Source organism: Topomyia yanbarensis, chromosome 1 (genome assembly GCF_030247195.1).
Source record: "Topomyia yanbarensis strain Yona2022 chromosome 1, ASM3024719v1, whole genome shotgun sequence".
Lineage (NCBI taxonomy): Eukaryota > Metazoa > Arthropoda > Insecta > Diptera > Culicidae > Topomyia > Topomyia yanbarensis.
The window spans coordinates 174,350,849-174,374,298 of NC_080670.1; the positions used below are offsets into that span (position 1 = coordinate 174,350,849).

Sequence of the window (23,450 nt, forward strand, 5' to 3'; positions counted from 1 at the left end):
GTATTGCGGGGGAGCACTTTTGACACTAATGCTGTGTGGCTTTGAATCGCTTCACGCCGGGATGAAAAACTCCAAAAAAATCACTGAATTCCACTTCCGATTTATGAAAACTGTTCACCGAGTCGTTCTTCGTATTTATAAACACTTTTGTTTGATAATCCGTACCGAAAAACTACGATTTTGGACCGACTAGTGAGGAGCTCCAAAACAGTCGACCGATCGCGGCTAAGGTACACCCTCTATTCCTGTAATATTTACAAGTGTATTACATAAACTAACACTCTTATGATAAAAACTACAAGGGACAGCCCTATGGGGTTGTACGAATTGCAGACGTAGGACTGCAATACGTGAAATATTTAATTTCTTATTACATTTGGATTAATAATTAATCAAACATTTCTTTCTACAGTTCACTTCATGAATCAAACCGTCTTGCTCATGAGGTCATTTTATTTACAATGAGCGATCGAATCCGATTAAAGAAAGCAGACAGAAAACTGCGATGGAAAACCGAACTAATATCTGGAACTACTTTAAAATTTTAAAAAGTTTTCTATTGTGTGCGGTAAACAACCAGACCGATGCTTAAAAATCATGTTTTAGTCAATACAGTCACAGTTCTTGTATAGGACAAGCCTTATAGTTTTATTTTGCCGTTATTGTAATTTTCCTAATGTACACATAAATGTAGCGAATGCAGTGGTCTTAATCATACATCGAAGCAAAACATATACAAGAATCGAAAATAGTCTTATGGATAGACTTAGATGCATTTTTTGCAGCGATTTTTTAAGTAACAGTGCATCCATTCATAAATAGGCTTTGTAGTACCTATGTATTGGTAGAATCAAAGTAGAATAGGTTGAGTGGAAATGAATCTCGTGGAATCAATAAATTGATGAAATAATAAACCTTCGTTGCACTTTCTTCTATCCTTTCTTGTGAATTTGTTGCTAAGAAAGTTTTCGTCTCCTTAGCCTGTCATGGAGACGACAACGCAAAGAAAAACCAAAAGCTTTCGCTTCGCGCAACGAAAGCTCAGATTTCTATCATACACGCAAAACTTGAATATACCTACACATTCGCCTCAAACAATAAACCCAAGCGAACGGTGTACCGTGCTTGAATCAAAAAGCTGTGCCGGCACATCGTGTCCGTACACGAATGGAAGATACGCACCAAGCAAAATGAGTCAACGCTGGTGATGATGGGTGGTGCGAAAGAGACAACTAGTACCACGACGCTAGCCCCTGCTACACTGGCTACGTGGGAGCATGCAGCGCAGTTGCACTGCTCTGCCTGCTGTCCAAGAGGCAACTGAGCTTGCCCGACCAAATCTGCTCTTTAAATAGTCGATGATGACGTCATTCATAGAAGCGTTGCGCGTTAGGTACATAAATCTGTCGTGCCAGACTAGGGAAGCGCAGCCTTCTGTGTGCAAATGCGTGGTATTTTAACTATGTTGAACATTATTTAAAATGTTAATGCCATGATATCAAAAATCTTTGGGTTTATCTATTGGAATCCATTCTTAGAAGTATTTCTGAGCGACATGCGCAAAAAAATTGAAAATTTACCGTAAGATGGCTGAATTATAAGCGTTTAAAATTGGACCACTTTTCGTTACATACCATTGTTGTTGAATTTGCAAAGTGCACCCCCATATCGAAAACAAAGACGTAGTCCTACGTCAAAAACTCGTTATCATCGAGGGTCTGCCCCAAAGGGAAAAAGAGCGTGTCCGGATAAGAATAAGAAGAGTGGCAGATTTGACAAACGCAAAACAGATTCAAGATAAAAAAAATGAAACACCTTACAATCTTGCATAAAATGGCAGACTGTTGGCTACATCTCAGATTAAGTAAGTAGGCGGCAAAATTGCTTAAGAAGTCCAAATAGAATGTTTTGAATCCCTATTGAAAGACTGTAGAGCAGTTTTTTTGGTTCAGTGTATTCCTACCGATTAGTTGTTTACATAAATCGCTTCAACTATTTTTAGCTTTTGACGAGATTTTCGGAGTTTTTATCGTTGTTTATCGTGATATTCGAATGAGAATTTTGTTTTTACCATTGTTATTGTGCAGTGTGAAAGTGTCTCCTGTTTGCTTTTGTGTTGCGAAAAAACCAGCGAAGAACGCAATTGAGTGAACTTCTGTGACTTAACCACCAAAACTTTCCGCCGAACGCAGCGCCATCTATATTTCATTGTCCGCATTCTCAGATCGGCACGCATTCCCAATCAAAAAAAATGCGGACGAACATGGTCAGGCGATTTAAACAGTTTGACGTTTGACTCAACTCGCCTGTGCTAATTGCCCCTAGGAACAAATGCAATTTGCGAATGCGATTTACAGGCAATTTCAACACTTAGACAAATTTTCTGGCGGCCGAAATGGACTTGGTTGTTTTTTGCGTTTTTCAAACATGGCGGTTCATGTTTGGTTTAAGCTTAAAATTGTTTTTTGAACAATTGGTGTGTTTTCACTTGTACTTTGTTTGTCTAGTGCACTTCATTTAGCCAACGAATGTGAGAAATTGTGGAATCGTGTTTAAATATAGTGGAACAAGATCTCTGACCTAAAAAAGGAAATTCAGATTGTGGTAAGTTTTGGTGCGCAATACAAATTTCACCATTGTTTATTTCTGCAGTTTGGTGGCGATTACCTAGTATACTAATGAGTTTATGTGAGTTTAATGAATCCGAAAATAAGTATTATTTGTAATTTTTATATTAGGCAATTAAGGGCGATTAAATGACGCGTTCTCTGGGCGATTTCGGGGCGATTTAAGGGCGGCTAGAGAGGCAAAAAAATGACGGCTGCAAATCGTTCAAATGTTGCATTTGAAATAGCCCCCTAATGGCCAGCTATTTGCTGGCAAATTGCAGGGCAATTAGCGCATCCGAGTTGCCAAATAGCCCCCCGTTAGCCAGCAACTTACCCTTTTTTACTGGGATGTTGTAAATTGGGCTATGTGGAAGTGTGACAGTTAGAAGTAAACAACTCAATTTTGCGTTGGGTCTCTGTAAAGCTTTTATCAGCCCCCTGTCAAGGACGACGTCTCTGTACAGCCAGCATCACTGCCATGAAAGGCAAAACATTGATTTTGAACCGAATGATTAGAAGCTGTATTTAGTTACAAAATGTCGATTTTCTGAATCATATGATATTAAATCATCCCACAAGATGCAAAACGTCGTGTGGAATGCTTGAATATCGAGCATAGTGCCGAACATAAGTCTTTGTTTGGGGCTTTATAGCTATAACTTCCCATATATGTCGGTCGCTGTCAAACTCCATATGATGGTATTGGGTTGCGAGGAGGCTGGTTTTTATATTATGACTCTGAATAGGGTTCTCAATTCAATTATCATTTTAATATTTTTTTTTTGCGCTCGCTGTCTACACGATGGTCCGATTTTGATGAGCCTTGGTGGCACAGAAAAAAATATTATAATTTATTATTTGTTGCTATTAGACGATGGTACAGTGATTTTGAACTTTTCAAGTGACCCAGTATATGTTATATGTTATATATGTATATCATCAAATGAAACCCAAAATAATGTATGAAAAATGTTGTATACCCTCAAAATCTTGATTTATAGCAAAAAACTATTTTGCCGGACTTTTGGCACTAAAATAATTTCTACGCGGTCATTTTTCAACCGATTTGACATTTTTTGAGTGCTTTTGAAGGAAGAAGAAATGACCATTACAACGTTCTAAATTATGTTCATTTGTCAAAGAAAAAACAATGCAGTTTTGAGACAACAACATGAAACATAATTTTGCGATTTTTTCATGCAAATTGCTCAACATTATTCTAAGGACGCGTCTTTGCTTTAATAAAAATGTAGAGAGAACCTTCAATTTCGCGCCTAGCTATCTGTATATCAACAAAATCGGTCGAAAAATGGCAGATTTATTAATTTTTTTACAAATTGCTCGCATGAACTCTTAAGGGGTTAGTGAGGTATTGTCGCGCACCATAAGATTCTTGAATTATATATTCCATTTATTTTCAATTTCAAGTTCAAAGTTTACAAATTTTTAAATGTATGTTCATGCGAGCAAGTTTCTAATTTGGAAAAAAAATCAATTACTCTGCCTTTTTAAAACCTATCTTGATGACAAATAGGTCCTTGGATACGGAATTAAATGTTCTCTCTAAACCTATATTAAAACAAAGACGCTTCTTAATAAAAACAATGTTGTGTAATTATCATATTTTTCATGAAAAAATCGCAAAACATTGGTTTATGAACATGTTCCTTGATTCAACCATATAAGAGGGGAAAAAGGTTTTAGAATCCTAGAAAAGCACTAGAATAAAGTTTGGCATGAAAGGGTTAATGGAAAATTTATTTCTAAAAAATTGAAGACTGACTTGAGGTACAATTTGTTTATTATTGTCTTTTAAAATTCTTTACTTAACAGTATTGGTAATTACTTGGAGGTAATTGTTACTAAAATTGAGGTGTAGGCAATTTATACCTAATCTAAATTCGATAGATAGATCATTTCCATATCAACTTTTGAATAGGCCTTATAAGATACACGCAAAAAAATGTAAACGTTATGTCTATTGATTTCACACATAGATTTTTGCAATTATCGGAAGCAGATGTACACTATTTGTTGGCTCATAAACCTGATGTGTGTATCTACAAGACATATTAATCTTGCATTCACAGTTCATAACTATAAGGACATAAAACCCGATTCTATAACAATACGCACATATAACTTATGTGTACGCATACCGTCGCTGTTGTGCTATCTTATGACAAGCGCCATTTAGCACATTTCGAGAAAAACGATTTTTAAAGTTTGAGATTGAATATCTTGAAACTTATAAATGGTATAAACAATCCAAAGAAGACAATTGATGCTTCTATCTATTCTGCATTAATCTCTCTAATATTACGAAGATCGGTTGACTATGTTGCGAGTTTTTACTATGAATGTAAACAAAAGTCGCACTCACACGTGTCATAGGCGTGTATTGATGACAAAATTTGTATGACGTGTCATAATCGTGCAAGGAAAATTTTCCATAGAAAAAAAATCATCACTTTTTAACTTTTATTCATATCTTTGGGTTCATATGGTCTATAAACATTCGGTGAAATGCATTTTAAAGGAAATGAGTCAGGGAATCTAGAAAAAAATAGTTATTCTTGATTACAGTGTTGCCAAATATATTTTATTTCCAGTTCAAAACTAAAACTGTGTTTTTCTCACAACTCGTATAATTTTCTTTCGAAAATATTTATGCCATTGTGTTCCTCAGACATTTTCACACATAAAACCGTCTAAAACTTCAATATAACTTGAGCCAATCCCTAGATATAGTGATTTGAAGCAAAAAACTCACAATTTCTTATCATGTTTCTAGCTATATCTAAGTAACCAAGTAGAATTTCAAAATTCTGAAAACGCCACTTTGTAGAGATTTTTCAAACAAGTAATGTGGCATATCTAACTCAGTTTACCCCAAAATGGCGTTTGTCATAAGATAGCACAACAGCGACGATACATAGTTTATACAGTTTACACGTAGAAGGTATGTGTGCGCGTGATAACATTAGCATTTCTTCTTCATATAGCTTTTAAGCGGTTTGAAGCAAATAGAATTCACGTTTGATTTTTTTTTTCAGTGTACGTAAACAAACTTTTGTTTTGCTGATTTCTCTCAATTTGTTGAACACATTTGAAATGGATTCTACCAAGGGTAAAGATGTTGATTCATGTGTATTTTATATGAAATTCAGCTCGGCAACGGAATAATGAGCGAAATAAGTTTGTTTACAAAAATCTCTTTAGCCCTTTTGAAGAATTAATATTGATTTGCTGTGTCAGTATACTGTCTACACGCAGCGAAATTTCACATGATTAAACCAACAAAATTCATTTTTGATATCAATCGACAGTCTATTTTTGATTCGAAACTCTTTGATTGTTCAATACAGTCGTGATTCGCTGGTTGAACACTTTTTAACTGGACCGCTTTTTAGTTGGACCTACGCTAGTTGGACCATTGTCCAACTAAAAAGCATCTGAATGTCAAAATCTCGTGTCACATTTACTATGACAATCAATCTGACAATATTTGGAGATGTGATCAGATGCATTTACACTACCAACATCTTCTTTGGAGAGTTTTTGACATTTGTCAGTCGGTCCAACTAGCGAATTAAATTCGTTAGATGGACAAGGCTGTGGCCCAACCAGCGAATCACGACTGTATACAATATTTTATTATTGAACTAACAATATTATGTTCATTCCAACTAAATTTTAGCTAATTTTGGTTTTGCCTAGTAGTAAATCAGTGTGTATTGAAAATGTTTGTGCGTGTTTATGTACCGTATTTTTATTTTGTTATTGAAAATTACTATTTATTAATAAAAAACAAAATGTATACATGCTCCTACAAATTTTGAAATTCCGGTTTCAACAAATTTCGCAGTCCAGTGACAACAAACTGAACATTGTGGTAAGTGTCAATGCAATGTTAAAATAATTAATAACATTGGAAGTAACAAAACCTTTGAAACATTTAGAACAACCTCAAAATGCTGAAAATAAACAGTTGGCAAATTATCATGACACGTTTTAAAGTTTACAGTGAATTTAAAAATAAAACAATAAAATTATTCAATTTTATATTTTTTTATAACAAACATCAATAGTAAATATTTTCTTTTATATTCGTTATTGTTTCAACAAAATCATATTGCTGGACCAATCGTGTTTACAACATTAGATCAATAATACTGGCAATCGTCGCAACAATAATATTGTTGATTCAACCGATGATGTGATTGAAATCTAGAACCGTCAAAACCAGAACTTATTGTAGAAATAACAATATTACGGATTGAATCAAGTATTGAATATTATTAGTCCTGAGATAATAATAATTATTGTTGAGTTTAAGCCAGCATATTGTTATATCTACAATTCATTTTTCTGAGTGTATAGAAGTTGGCTTTTGGGCAGATGGCTACTTACGAAAATTCTAAATAAGTCTCATGGGAAGAATTGGAAGGAGAGAAAAAGTAAGACAGCAAAGAAGGAAGAAGAAATACAGGAAAAGAGTAAACGTAAATTCATTATAAAAATAAGGAGGAAAACTAGAGAATGGTCAACATTTAGGATTTTTAGGTTAAATCGGAAAACCGTGTCTTCCTTCACTCCGTCAACACCACTAATGCTTTATTCTCTCTGTGTTTTCATGTATTTATAAAGCTAATGTACAGCTTGATTGCATTATAAATGTCGAAAGAAAGTTAGTTTTAATTAACAGTTATGTGTCCAACAAAAAAAAACACCTTTAACAGGCCAACGAGGGTACCCGGGTACCTACAAACTGAAATGCTCATAAATATGGCTTCCTTTAACCAATTTGGACACTTTGAGATGTTTTGGATTCAGGAACTCGTCTACTTTTTGATTCTGTACAATAGAACCGGAATGATGGATCTGGTTTTTGGTAATCCGGATTTTCCGGAGTAATGTTCCAGTACTAGGATATGATTTGTAAATTTAATTAATGTCCTAGCAATATGAGTATTAAAACTCTTCAAATTATCTCGGAAGTTTTTTATTGTTACGGGACCCTATGGCAATTTCAAAAATAGAATTGGAATGGAATGGCCACTCACGGCCCCACGGGAACCTGCTCCGGAATGTCCGTTCCGGGGTCAAATCACCAAATGGTTACAAAACCACGAGATACAGCCTACTGATGCAATTCCAAGAATTTTGATACTCATATTGCTAGTATTCCATTGAAGTTCGCAAATAGTACCCCAGCACTGGAACCTGCTTCCAGAAACCCGGATTCCCGGGAACCGAATGAAGTAACCCGATTCATTTTTGCCAAGTCCAAAAGTGGATGAGTTCCTGAATCCAAAACGGCCAAAAGTATCGAAATCGGTTGGATATTACCTTAGTTATGGGCATTTTAGTTTCGTGGGTACCCGGGTACCCACGTCGGCCTGTTACGTAGTAAAAAAAATTAGGAGCCCCTCCTCACTCCCACCCTTGCTATATCAACAATATTATTAACCCAAAAACTTGACTTAGTGAAGTTCTAAGATGTCACAAAATTTCAATTTCCAGCTATGGATAAAACATAGGAAATTAAATAATTGAAACTTAAAAAGGTACCCGGGTACCGCGTCGGACACACAACGGTTAATAACGAATACACTCAGGTTTTTTTTACGCTGGGGATACGAGCCGCGTAAATGAAAACCGCGTAAATGAAAACAGCGTAAATTTCAAAATCCGCGTAAATGAAAACCGCGTAAATTTCAAAATCCGCGTAAAAAAACCGCGTAAAAAATACCGCGTAAAAAATACCGCGCAAAAAAAACCGCGTAAAAAAAAACTTGAGTGTATAGCGCGATGGCTTAATGCCTATGGTTACTTGGATGAAGTAACACATGCTTGTACGATGTTTTCAGTTTCTCAGTGTTGCCAAAAACCTTTAAGGAGTCTGTCAAAAAAAACTAAATGCTATCAAATGTTACGTCCAATCCGAGCGGGAGTCTAAACCGGGCTAAAGAATTACGACGTAATTTAGTTGATGCTCGCCAACTAACGGACGATTGATTGAATCACATCAATTGTACTGAACACAAAGTGTGAATCAAATTCAAGCAAACATTCCGTGGAATGGGATTAATTTCCGAGTGCCGACCATTGAACGATCTTTCCGTTCTAGGGCACTCGCACGGGCTAATAGATTGATTGGATGTGGTGGCCTTTTTTTATTGTCACCACACTGTGATTGACTTGATGAATTTGGAGTCCCATGCCCATCACAAAGAGTTTTTCCTTCCTTCCGAGAAGGATCACCAACGAGGCAATTTCCCAAAAGACGCAGCAGGCACATACGTGGGCAATGAATTTTTCGCTACTTCCCAAAACAGATTTGGGAACGCTAGCGGGGCAAGTGTCGGAGTGGTTGCTTTTCTCGATGTTGGGATCAGATTGCTTAGATTTTTCGAAGGAGTATTCACTTTATTTATGACAACAGTTTAAAAACCGGAGAAGGGTTTTTCCCATGTTTGTTGATGAATGATGATTGGTGGTTTTGAATCAAGGCAGTTTGGTTTTGGGTAGCGTCATATGGGAAATTTTTAGGACCATTTTCTTTGACTTTTTTGCGCGGAACGTGAAAAAACTGATTTACACGATGATTAGTCGATAAACAGTCGGACCGAAATGGGGGGAAACGGCACCAGCTGGCACCGGATAAGGGTTAGCTCGAGCCGGAGTTTTTCCACTAAATTACTGCCAGATAGCCCTTTATCATCGTTTTAACACGATCCGCACCCGAGACTCAGACCCGGAACCGCTCGACGGAGTGATTTTTAATTGGAAGTGCGATGCCCAAGGTGCAGTGGTGTGAGACGAAAAAAAAACTATGGCGCAATATTCAAAGCGAAAATTGCTCACTTTAGCAGTTCTAGTATCATCACCATCGTCAGCATCACCGCATCAACGGTACCGACCAGCTTGGTGCTAGGGAAATGTTCTGCGGGTTAGCAAGCTAGCTTATAATGCTACTCGCAAGAACGATTTCATTGGCACGGCCACTGGACTGGACTGGATTGGAGCTGTTGCCGGCCCGTCAGCAGCCGGTGTTGGTTCGAAAATACACGGAAAGACAAAAATCAGCTCTGCTGCTAATTCCAATTACTGTTTTTAGATTAGTTGATTTTAAGAAAAAAATCTTAAAAATAACTAACAATTTAGTTAAAATTCAGCTCAGATTTTTCTAAAAGATTTTTTGATTTCAGCAAAGTTGTTTAGTTAAATGAAATCCTAGACACAATACAGCAAAAGAAAAACTAAAAACGCTATTTGCATTTTCAACTACGTATGTAGTCAAAATCAGAAGTTAGAATGATGTTTTTAACTGCATAGTTCTTAAATGCAGCAGTATTTTTTCTGAGCTGAAAATATTGGCTGTCAGAATTCAGCACGTAGGAAAACAGCCATCTTTATTCGTTTTCTTAACCATAAAAATTGTTAAAAATAAAATAGTTGTTCATTAATGTCATGTCATTCATGTCAAGTATAACATACTGAAGTGATTCGTTGATTGTACCAACAAAGTTGTTTCGAATATAAATACTGTTTTTTATGGATGATATGAAACTGTACTGTGTAACTCAATTTATCTTGGTGCAATGAGAAAACAGAGTAAACATGAAATTTATGGACAACGTTCCAGTGTTTAGAAGTAAACGCCAGTATAGTTTCAATTGTCGTTTAAATAGATTGAAAATTTGCTGTAGATTCAATGGTAAGTACTAGGATAATGGCGGTAGATTTAAAAAAAAAATTGAATCACTACCTGTTTTAATAAAACCAATACTGTGCTGAATTTAGTATGAAAGTTGTGGCCAGCAAATATTTGTAATCTAAGGATCAAGATTATGATATCGCAAATTCCGCAAAGATTATGATTATGATATCCGCAAAATTTCCAAATTAAAATTTGGAGTTCAAGTTTGGTGAAAGTTTGAAACTGTAAGATATAACATATCTTTGTTGGGAATCAAGGATTGACAATGCCGTTTGCATGTCAAGACTCTAGGAGACCATTTCTTTACCAACGGTTAACCTTTAAAACAGGTTTAATGCAATTATTCGTCGCGCATAAACTTATGTACATTACAACAGCAAACTCCTCTGTTAATATGCGCGAAAAACTAAGGATCAATACAACAGTATTTGAACGGCACTGTGTTAGCAACAGTTACAGTCACCAGCTATAAGCACAGCGACACTATTATTTTGTTTTTGCTAAACTAACTCATGCTGAGCATTGTCACATTGGTAGGAAATTGACTTGCTCTTTAAAATAACAAGTTTATTAGTTTGATATTTACTACACTGTGCACATACTTGCCTAAATAACAAAGATCGAAATTTCGACCAGTGAATTGCACAGACAGTAGTGCTTTATTCCCTCGGGTAGCTATAATTGTAACAATTCCGAATTCTTTGTATAAACGATCTTTGTAACAATCCCAATCTTTTCGGTAAAAAATAGGATTGCTATGCAAATAACAGCAGAATATAGAATCCCCCAAAGTCTGTAAGTGTGCACTTACCGTATTTCAAGGTGTTACTTCCAAAAGATCGAAGGCATATAGAAAAATCGATAAACCTGACAATTAGAACATCGTTAAGATCCCCTTTAGGACAGGAATTGCACTTTCTGAGTGACTGGGTCTTGTTAACATTTGAAGCCATACATATGGGCTGTAATTCAATGCGACAGCCAACTCTTCTGAATGAATTTTCTGCTGCATGTGCATGGACTGTGAAATTACATCACTACATCATAATCTATTCTGTTACAATTAGTCAGCTTCTGCTCAGTAAGGAGTTACAAATATCGGGGTTATGACCTGCCAGTCCTCGAAAAGATATAACTTGAGTGCACTGACATTTGAATACCGTAAAAACTCACAGCGATCTGGCACTTTACGTCAATAAACCTACAATACATTACAAAATGCGAATTTACGATTATGAAAAAGAAAATTAAAATCTTTACCGTTTCAAGCAATCGTCGACCTTTCTGGTGGAGTTTTCTTGGCCTTACTTGGTCTTCACTAACAGGTATCATACTCAATAAAATTAAAAAAAAAATACACACGGACAACGATAATAACCATACATCAAGATTTCTGTCAGATCATTTACAACCGCAGATGCAAACAGACCTGGTATATTTTTCAAATGCCTTCACATTTCATAAAAAATGTCTTCATTTGTCATCAACGACCAGGATTGTGAATCGGTTTTAGATTTTGAGTCGGAATTCTGGCAGAAATCAGTAAGACATCCGAAAAAAAAATTTCTAAAAAATGAAGTACACGTCTTTACATTTCAATTGTCTTCAAAATGAAGACATGTCTTCACATCTGGCATCGCTGACCATCACCAGGATTTTATATGACCGGTGGGAAGCATTGATCGTTTTAGAATGTGTTGGTGAACTTACGTAAAAAATCTGTGACGTCACTTCCTCCTGACAGGATTTCCCGTACGAAAAAGTAACATTTCAGTAGTTTAATGTTCACAATAATGTGCAATAGAATAGGTTGTGATGAATTGATCATTGTTCGTTGAACAAAATTTACTTTATTTCATCGACAAATGCCGCCGTTTCTCCAAATATGTTGGAAATTTTAAGTTCTATACCTGATTGATTGCTTTAAAAGCATCGACTGTTCTAAACAACTTTTAAATTCATCTGCATTCTTTAAATTCGGCAATTGCGAAGCAAATTCGCTAAATCTTTAAATTTGTACGTAACCCCAATAGAAAATCGGAGCATGTGACGTCACAATTTTTTGTCGCCTTTTCTGTTTTGCGCTTCAAATTTGTTTTGCTCCACTTATCACATTATGGCAGGCGAATGAAAACAAATTGTTAATCACACTAGTCCAGTTACATATTGGTCAAAGGCGTTGTTTATGTTTAAAGCCAAATCTACCAATCGAACATGTCAATGGCTAATGTACTGGACTCTAAGGTGTGGCTTGCTACATTGCTCTTTCGCACAATTTTTGTAAATTTATTACGTAATAAATTTCGACTTCATACATTTTCTATATATCTGTTGCCCATGTGCTTTACAGAGGTCGAGTGAAAGAGCAATAGCATTGCCACATCTTAGCATCCAGTACATTGGTCAGTGGCTACCTATCGTGCAAAGTAAACAAACATTTTTCTTTCATAGAACATACAAAAAAGTATTAGAGTGTTGATAACAATAATGTTATGGCAAATTTATTTCAATCGACTAAACAAGACACTTCATTCATTTTATTATACTCTTCGGTAACAATGTACAATAAATTACACGAAAAAGTATTATAAATAAAATGCTATAAATTACGAAACAGGAAGTTTTCAATTCACTTCATATGAACGAATTGTGTAACTTGGTTGAAATCACTCAAAGTTACAGCTAGGGATATTTTGAAAAATCTGTGCGCGGCCCATTTAAAAATCTGTGTCTATCTGTGTCACGAAAACCGTACAAATTAGGCTGAAAACAAGTTGTGGTGACCTTTTTTTTTGGTTTTCACGCGCGTCAAAAATTAAGCGCAAGGTAAAAAATTGAGAAAGGTGTGGAAATCTGTGCGTTAAAACAGAAAACTGTGGAAATCTGTGCAGTTCTTGCAATCTGTGCAGCATACTGAAAATCTGTGAAACACAGATAAATCTGTGCACCTGGCATCCCTGGTTACACCAAACAGTTCTGGTTGCTAAAACTATCCGCATTTTTTTTGACAGGGTAGCAGACAAAATAACTTAGTAAACCGTCCAGCCGAATTCACTGTTCTTCTCTCCGCGTGTTTTTATATTTCAAACATCGTCTTTGGTTTTTCACTACCGCTCTCTTATCGATGTATATATACAGGAACTGGCACACCTTCTGTACAACTAACGAATTTGATACGCTAGTTGTACCGAAAATGTATCTGCTCACATCTCTAATTTGTGTCAGTTTGATTGCCAAAGTAAATTTTACACGAGATTTTGAGTTTTCGCAAACCGTGAGTTCTGCCACACCTATTTATACACATTGCTCTCTTACACCGAGCAAAATTTACATTGAAGTTCCATAAAAACGTCTTATGACTTTCAGACATAAGGATTTTAAATGGATTTTATAAGTCTGTCTTATGATTTGGAGGGGAAATTTTCCAAATCCATCTCTTATTATTTTCATAAGACAGTCTTATGAAATTTATGAAAATATCCGAATGAACGCCATAGGTACCCATTCATGAAAATTGCTGACATTTACAAGAAAGAAAACATAGTAGATATAATGATTTCCATAGAACAGTCTTATGAAACTCATCACAATGTTCGAATGAATGCCATAAGTTTTTTATTTATGGATATTATTATGCATTTATATAAAAAATAGAACATGGCTGACATTTCTCGAGCATTTTTAGTAGACAAAAAATCAACAGTAAAAATCAACCATAACATAACCCCACAAAATGAGCCGGATGAGCTTCGTTTGACAATTCTCGGTGGATTGTTTACATTGGAGTTACGTGAGTTTGAATGTAACAGATGGGCACCCGTTGCACTCGAACTCACGCAACTGACAAAGTAAACCAACCACCGAGAATTGTCAAACAAGAACGTCATTCATCAAGAGTTCATTTGTGTGGTCATCTTGTAGAACTGAATTCGCGACAAATGAACCACCAAGTGTAGATCCCTTCAGAAGATTGAAGAGAAAACTGTCATTAAATATAAAAATTTGTACATAATGAGCAACACTTCGTCAATATTTCCTGGGAAACTGGGCTTAGACAACTGAGAAACTGGACTTGATAACTGAATGATAATGATTGTTACTTCTCAAATGATTTTGATAATTATAAAATACGCGTCAGACACTAATTATATACACAACTAATTTCATTTCAAATAATCGGATATCTTCTGTAAAAATCATAACCATGTAAACTGATTTAATGCTCACAGTAATTTATTGAATAACATAAATAATTATTTAAAATTTTGTTGCAATTTGACTAAAAATCTCACTTCTTTTGTTTCAAACAGCGGTAACCAAAATGTTCTGGCCTGAGTCTATTAGCTCCTGGTTGGCCGTCCAGGCCAATACTGAATTTATAAGAAACAATTATGAACTTTTCACAAAAGTGACGTTTATGAAAAACAAAATATAATTTTATAAAATCAATAACAGATCTCATATGGGTTTCATGAGAAAAACTTAAAATTCTTAAGCGCATATATTGGAGCGAAGTCATAAGACTGCTTAGACATTATTTGTACGTCTATGGAGTGCATGCATAAAGATAAATGTATTCATAAGCCTGCCTATGACATTCTAAAGCGTTCAATGGCATCGTCAAAAGGCTAGTTCATATGTCGAGACTTATGAAATTCTCAGATGCTTTTTGCTCGGTGTATGACCAGAAGTCTTCGTTTGTTTGACTCAGGGTGGCCAGACCTACCGATTTATCGGTAGTCCTACCGATTTTGGTCTTCCCTACCGATTCCCAAACGACCAAGGCAAAACTACCGATATTTTGTTATTCCTACCGAAAACTACCGATTTTTATTGAGTTTGGACACATCCTACTCAACATTCATTTTTTGGGGTGGATTTGGTCAGAGATCTGTGTTGTTAGTATTTTACAATTCTATGTCAATACTACGTTTTTGGGACAACAACCCGGCCTACCGATAACTACCGATAAACTTTTAGTGACCCTACCGATATTAAGGAATTCTATCTGGCCACCCTGTTTGACTACAAATTTCCCGTATAAACCTAACTGTAAACGAGCAACTGTTGTTCACCTTCTTACTGTTTTGAAGATAGTATGTTTTATACAGTTTTTCGTAGAACTAATTGTAATTATCAACAAAGGTAGGTTTGCAGGTAAGAATTATGAGTACATTCTACTATAATGTTTATTTATCTAGTAGTTTACATTTCAGCAACCTGCGGTTTTCGGAAGGCATACATCCACAGCAGCGCACCATCAACAAAACACTTCAGAAAAGGAATCCATGCTCTTTGGTTCAGTTCCAATATGTCCACACTACATACCGTCATACTTCAACATACTATTTGCGTACAAAATCAAGAACGCTCATAATCCTGAATCTTTATTTAATGTACCGACCGAAAGTGCCATGTAATCGTCAAACATATGAGACTGATAAACAGGTCTACCTGGAAGCGGCTAATGGAGATAACGTTTAAAAATGCAGGTACTAGTTTAACGAATTGTTATTTTCATCTTAACTTCCTGCTGTTCGATTACAGTTTACTATGTATCCTCACATATGAAGAGTGAAATCATTACAGCTGAGACATAGTATCTCACTCTCCATGTAATTTAACTTATTTTATATTAAAAATCAAATTACTATTGTGGTATACATTGACAGCAATCGTTAAGATCTCCACAATCAGTACGGAATCGCAGTATTGAGTGTAACTATTACTATGCTCAAGGATATAGTTGAGTTCTTATCCTAATCGTGTTTGTGGAATGGAGCAAGATTCTTCTCTAACACTGCGACTGCAAGAATGTTGGTAGGTATGCTTATATAATGTATTACAGTCGTATATATTTCATATTTTCTAACGACATTCAATTAGCACTGTTTGTTTTCTTTTAAAGGCAGATGTAACTAACATTTTCAGTGCCACTAAGACCTTGTTCGCAATCCGCTCTAGGAAATTATAACCCACATCATTTCCATTTTAGGATCTAATTGTCCTGCAGCAAATTATAGGTGACATAAGAATAACGTGCCGAAAACTCGTCAACTACTACACCATTTTCAGTAAGGAAGTTATTATCCCTCCGGTACTCGCGCGAATGGCTCCCCGAATGAACAGCCGCTGGTGCTGTAAGAAGATTTCGCTAAAATTTCGGAAGGTGTTGCAAAAATACAACTGCGCGAGTGCCGGAGGGTTAAATGGAAAAAATCGTCAACCTAAAAGGAGTTTGACGAAATTTTACTTGTGGGAAGAACGAGTTTACGAGATGACGCATGATTCGAAATGTTCCCAAAATTATAGAACTATACAGGACAAACTGTATATAGAGGAAAATGATCGTCTGTATTGAGGTTAGATTTGTTTCAAATGTTTAAGTTATACAGAATCGCTATTTCAAGTCATTTTTTTCATTCCAGCACACTCCAGCAAATTCCTATCTATTTCATGAAACATCCTTTCACAAGAACTACTAGATCGCCTTCAGCACGATGAGTGAACACTATCGGATCACGGGACAGCCACCAGTATGGAAGCATCAAATCAACTCTGACATTTCATCGGTCCTGTTTCGACGCGAGTAGGCTAGTTAGCTTCATGATATTTCAAACAATATAAAAATTACAATATAACATGAGCTTATATTAGAAGAAATAATAGCTTATGTTAGAATCAACTAAGCTAATTAACAAGCTACCCTTTAATCAACAACAATGTTAGTTATCACAGCCTGCAAAAATGATTGAATCAACCAAACAAATAATCAAAACTACTTTCGTTGATATTTACAAAACACCTCTATCTGTTAATGAACACGATATTAGATTTTTATATGAAAAATTTTAAAACAAGGGATTCAGTTTGATATACAAGAAAGGGAATAATAGTTTTTTACGAAATATTTTACAGTTCTTAAAACTAACAAAATAGTTTGGTACACAAAAGGGGGAACAAATATTTATGAGAATACAAATCTATTTACAAGATGGACGACAATAGTTTCAATAAAAAGTAAAAATTACAGCTATCTTAAAACTAGGAATACAGAACACAAATTTGATTTTTTAACGAAGACTTATGCTTGGTCAAGATATTCAGAGACGGGCTTATTTCCAACATCGGTGTAGGAGCAGCTGTATCAAGGACAGGGGAGAGAGTTGATTCGGTTCATGTGGATCTCGGCTAAACTGCCAACATCATGTTTCCAACTAGTTATTTTAGTTGTTTCAGCCATTGTTTTGTTGACACAAAAACAACAATGACAGATTAGAAAAACAAATGTTTAACGGTACCAAATTTTAATTAATCGATTTCAGAAGTACAACTAATAAATTAGTTGCTATACGATCAAGAGCGATTCCGTGAGGAATTCATTTTTTTAATCAATAGAAAAAACGCCAAATTCAACCAAATTAGTCTTAAATCCAAAATATTGACATTCTAAATTTAACTACGATAGATTTTAAATTTAAAACAGAATGGCTTAAATTCAAAACTGACATTTGTTGAAATCAGCTGAAGAAAAAACTAGATTTAAGAAAACAATTTTCCTAAAATTAGCATATTCGTATCAGATGTTTTTAATGCAAAAAAGTTTTGAATTTAGGGAACATATTAGTTGAAACCAACAGAAAATAGCATTAAATTCAGCAAAAACTACAGTTGAGAAGACGGAGAATGTGTCTCCGCTAAAAGTGACAGCATCATTTTCTCGCCAAATCAACAGAAAAAACAGAAATTACAACTAGCATTTTAGCTCTATTCAGGTGGATCGAGAACAGCTAATCAAAATCAGCAAATAGAGAATTTGCTTAGTTGTCCTAAATAATAACTAATTCAATTCAGTAAATCAACTAAGGTTTTCGCATTTCAGCCGAATTTTGGTTCTCCGTGTAGAATCATAGAATCATATCGTACGCGTTGTGAAATTCGAAGAACGGTTCGGAAACGGATAGGCTGTGGCTGTTGCTGCTCGTCGTTCGATCAGAGTGAATTGAAGAACTGAAGTTTGAACCAAAAAAAAAAAAACAGTTCAGTCCATAGCCGGCGTTGATTCTATTCAAATCGAGTTTTTGTTTGTTTGTTTTTTTGCTTCGACCACACGCTGACGGATGCTGTTAAGTCGGACTCGGTGTTCGCATAGATCGGACCCACTTATGACATGGGTAACGATTAGTTACCAACTGCAACTAGTTGGAGCGAAAGAAATTCAGAATCGCAGTATGCGTCGAAAACTAGTACTTCCAATTTCGCGTATTCAGATTGCGGTGTCGAAAAAAAAACTAAATTCGAGAATTCCCCGTAGTTGTTCTTTATACAACGGCGGACCAGTGCAACCATAAAGCACTAACCGAATACCGTGCGTTCCATTCCGGCATATCTCAACCCATTTATACTTTTAGGCGGCTTCTTCAATAAACTTCAGATAACACCTCAACCAAGTGTTCAAGAATCTTCAAATAAAATCAACAAGACTCGAACAGATTAACTTTCTCGAGTTTTTTCTGAACTATTAGAGCATCTCGCCTCGCACTCAACATCAGGTCGATCATCGAAGGAAAATATAAGAAAAAAGAAAACTTCCTCACAGGTATCTGCCGCCATCAACCCGTTCCCAACCGGTAACCCTCTTCGATGGCTGTCGCAACGCAGATGGCACTTTTCGAGAATAATTTCTACGAGTTTCTCGTTTGTCCCCATTCCTTCCCAGCGCCGATATATGGGAAAATATTCAACGGATGGTTGAGTGAGGGAGAACTGGAACGGGGGGCGCACTTCCGGCTGTTATAGTTTTCCCGAACCCAAACTATGGATTTTCTTGCTGGGAAGAGGTATGGTTGTCGTCGCTGCAGCACTGACTGGTGACGTCGTTTCCATCCATCCATCCAGTCAGCTGCTCAAGCTGTTTGGTCTATTTGGCCAGCAGAGGGGGAAAAACGCCAAGCCTGGCGTCGTCGAATGAGACAGGGACAACACAGTGACAAAATGAGAAGTTTTCTAGAGGTTTATTTGCATATTCAATCCATTTACTATACATTGATCGTTGGGACAAAGTTTTTCCCCCAAGGCAATATCGTAGTTTGTGTTTGGCGGAGGCGGCGCAGCCCCCCCCCCTCCCATTCGAACCAACTCGAAACCGTAGATAGGGTGGGGGCATGCGAAAACTTCGGCGTTTTCGGTTAAGTTTTGAGTGGGGCTCATTATGGAGATTGTTCGGCGGAATGAGATAGTTAGGTGAACAAAAACTGAGGTGCCCGGGTGACAAATTGATCGACCCTTTGCATAATTCAAAGAGTTTGTAAACTGAATGCGTCATTACAGATAGTGTGGTTTTTAATGGTGACGACTGGTTTATGACACCAGTGCCTGACTCTCTGCACCACCAGAGCAAGGAACCCAGGAGAGTCAAAATGTCTCATCATTAATAGACGAATTCGCTGCCTCACCTAAAATGAAACTGATCTTCTGAGGTGTTGCAGTTTATTTCATGTAGTTACTGACCGGGTACTAATCAACTTATTGAACTTGTTTGATGTTTACACCACTTATTTATTTATTTATTTATTTATCGCACGCATCAACAGGCCGCACTCGGCCCCAATGATGGAAACTTAAATTAATTACATTTAAAAAACTGCAGGAATCGCTTTCTTAAAGTTATCCGAGACAAATGAAAGTCGAACAGGTGCGACACACGATTGAAGAGGCGTTGTAATCCCGTGATAGCGGCATTAGCTGTTTGAATAGTTCGTCGAAACGGCACTCTCAGAAGAACGTTTCCGCGTAACGTTCTGGACCTTGCTTGGATGTTGACTCGCTCTAATAAATCTGGAGAATCTATGCGTCCTGACAGAAGATCAGAGATGAATAAGGCTCTTGCAGTTTCTCTACGGCGCTGAAGGGTATCGAGCTGGATGAGTTGACACCGACTCTCGTAGCTTGGTAGACGAAAAGGATCGCGCCAAGGCAGGCGTCGAAGAGCATACCGTATAAATTTTCGTTGAACGCCTTCAATTCGATCGCTGCTGTTCATGTAATTCGGGTTCCAGACTGACGAACAATACTCCAGCGTGGAGCGCACTAAAGAGCAGTAGAGGCTTTTGAGACAATAAATGTCTGTGAAGGATTTAGCCGTACGGAAGATGAAGCCCAGTACGGAAGATTAGCACCATGTACCCGAATGCCGCCTAGCAGGCTTCTTCGTCAGTATCGTTTTTACGCTGGGGCAAACTGGGCTAGGACCGGGGGCCCTACATTTGGGCTAAATATAAAAACACAATAGCTTCCAGCACTGGCGGCCCTTATAAAAAGATGGGTGAGTAATGTCAGATATACAATCAGAGTGCAGTAGAATACACTAAAATTTTCTTATTCGGAGGATACGTGCAGAACAAAACTGTATGTCTATCTGTGTATGTGTTTGTCTGAGTATTTATGACCAGTGCGGTAAAATATCAATTTCAAACGAAAATATTCGTTTCAATTGAAACAGCGAGTCTTTCACTGTAAGCATACCACCACTATATCAGTTGAGTTCTGCTGCCGTCTTCGTTTGAGTCACTCAGAGTCCACTGTCAATTGAATAACAGGTTCTGGTCATTTGACGTTTTTGCCTGTTTAGTTTCTATTGAAAACCAACCTCACATTAGCACGGCCTCTTTTCTTTGTCTTATTTAGATATGTTGCTATAATATAATAATGACCGTTTTATTAACTCTCATTTCTCCAAAATGTATCTGGCACTAATCAATCCAACATATATACATACATACTCATATAATACAGAAATCGTATTACTAGTTGTCTTGTCTTGCCTCAGGAGTAAACAGTCGAACTCATTAAAGGTCCAAGATGATAGATAACGGAAATCGATGGTTAGTCATTTCAAACGAAGGCGCAGTTGGTTGAGTGGTAAGCGTGACAGCCACCCATCCCAGTTGGTCTGGGTTCAATACCAGCCGAGGTCGTCGAGATTTTTCTGAGGTGAAAATTCTTCCTTCGGAAGGGATGTAAGGCCGTTGGTTTCCGGTCCATGAGTTGATGGGTCGATATCGAGTTACTAACAAATATCCTCCTCCCGTGATACTTGTGGAGTGCGCAGTAGTATATACAGCCTCTAGCAAAAGCAAGTATCGGACGAACGTTCCTTCTGCGATCTACGTTCGGGCCTGGCCGATGCCGGTTTTGATCAAGAAACACTTTAGGATTACCAGGAGTTGCATATTGAAAGATGTTCCCCTAATCCCAAGCATAATTACCTTCCGATTCCCTTGCAACTTCAGCTAGTCCAGATCGATAACGGAGTGGCAGCCAGGGGTGGTCGCACAATGTAAAGCTCAAGCTCAAGCTCGATGGTTAAAGTCATTTTAAAATCAGAGATGAGGGCAACATGGATACCATTTAAAAGGAGGTGAGGCCATTTTGAAATCCAAGATAACGGCCTTTGGTTACTAAGAAACAGTGAAAACAACTATCAATATGGGTATCATTTAAAGTAGTCATAAAACACAGGAATTTATGAATTTAGGCCATAATGAAAACAAAGATGGCGGTTTCCGGCAACCACTAAAGCGAAAACCATAATATATCTCGACAAACATGTCAAATGGTCCTAAGTGCAAATGAGAGACTCTCTTTGTTTACTTTCTCTTTCGATTATTACGGCGTCATCTTAAAACTTTTCAATATTGTTTCAGGATATATCGAAAAACTCTGATGTCGACTAGCTTTTTCTGCTAAGAGTTGAGTGACAAACGTATAAACTGCCGAATTGTTAGCGAAAGATAAAGTAAACAAAGAGAAACTGTCATTTGCACTTAGGACCATTTGACATGTTTGGCTAGATATATCTATATCGCTTTTACAAGGCTGGTCAGTAGATGACGGAAACTGATGATTGAGGACATTTCGCAATCAATCCAAATGGCGACTTTTGGTTACTTCAAATCAATAAACCCACCATCGATATGACCTGTTTATAGTATTCATGTCGAGCAAAATCTTTTCGAATTCTTTCTGATGGAGAACATCGACTATTCTCGTGTCTGTAGACTGTGTTCGTAATGTGTTCCTATAGAACCAGTGTGGAAGTGTTTTACCCCTTTACAATGTCATCGGAACAGGAAAATATTGGTAGAGGCGCAAAGAAATTTTCTGAATTACATATTTGATTTTAGCAATGAATTTTACAGCAGCGAACAATAATGATAGCATACTGCGGCTGTCATAATTTTTTTTTTCAAAATTTCTTAAATTCGCAGATTTCAGACAAAAAATAATGAATCTAGCAATAATAGCTTGTTGGAACTGGTTGCAATGAAAAACGTATTTGGTAGTACGTTCATCTCTATTATATTTTTGTTGCAAATTTGATTCTGGTGAATAGGCTGTTATGATGGCCAAATTTGCTAGAAACATGAAGTATGTGATAAAAATGTTAGATTGATTAGTACCAGATAAATTTTGGCGAAATGTGTGTTAATAAAACGGTCATTATTATGTGTATTATAGCAACATATCTAAATATGTATCACCCCCACTATATGGTATTTTGTTAGTGTTTGTAATAAGATCAATCCGAAAACATGGGATAAGCAGAAAATAATTCTCCGGAAGAGATACCTAATGAATAAAACCTCAGCATTATTTTAGCATTATGTGTGTCTTACATTTGTCTTATAACTCTTACTGTAAATGTAATACACACATTCTTGAGGCTTCTATGCGCTATACCAAGTTTATACAAGTATAGAGTGCTGGCAATAATGCTACATTTTCATTGTGCTTTCATGTATTTACAATGCTACTATAGGGCTTAATTGCATTACAGATACTGAAATAGAACTTTATGCAAATATTAATGCAAATGTACAGCTAATTTAGTGACTTTAATTTAAGGATAAATTTGATACCATCTAATCAAAAAATATTGGTACTAAATAGGAGTCAAACTTACTGAAAATCATAGAATTTTATATTTGAAATGGGTGTGGTTCCCTGTAAGATGTAGCAATTCGAATTTATTCAAAGCATTAACATTATATTCAAAGGGATTATTTGATTTTGGCGCATTACTACACAATAAGCCGTGTGGTTATAGAACTTAC

At 36.6% G+C, this 23,450-nt stretch overlaps 1 protein-coding gene and 1 long non-coding RNA gene across 2 annotated transcripts in view; both read left to right on the forward strand.

The window, feature by feature from the left end:
• LOC131681819 (alpha-2Db adrenergic receptor) overlaps nt 1–23,450 on the forward strand; it is a 580,412-nt gene that overhangs the window by 86,172 nt on the left and 470,790 nt on the right. The window lies entirely within an intron of this gene.
• Nucleotides 15,381–15,927, forward strand: LOC131681832 (uncharacterized). Its single transcript, XR_009303987.1, has 3 exons — nt 15,381–15,492; nt 15,552–15,827; nt 15,883–15,927. It is a non-coding gene; the product is annotated as an uncharacterized LOC131681832 (long non-coding RNA).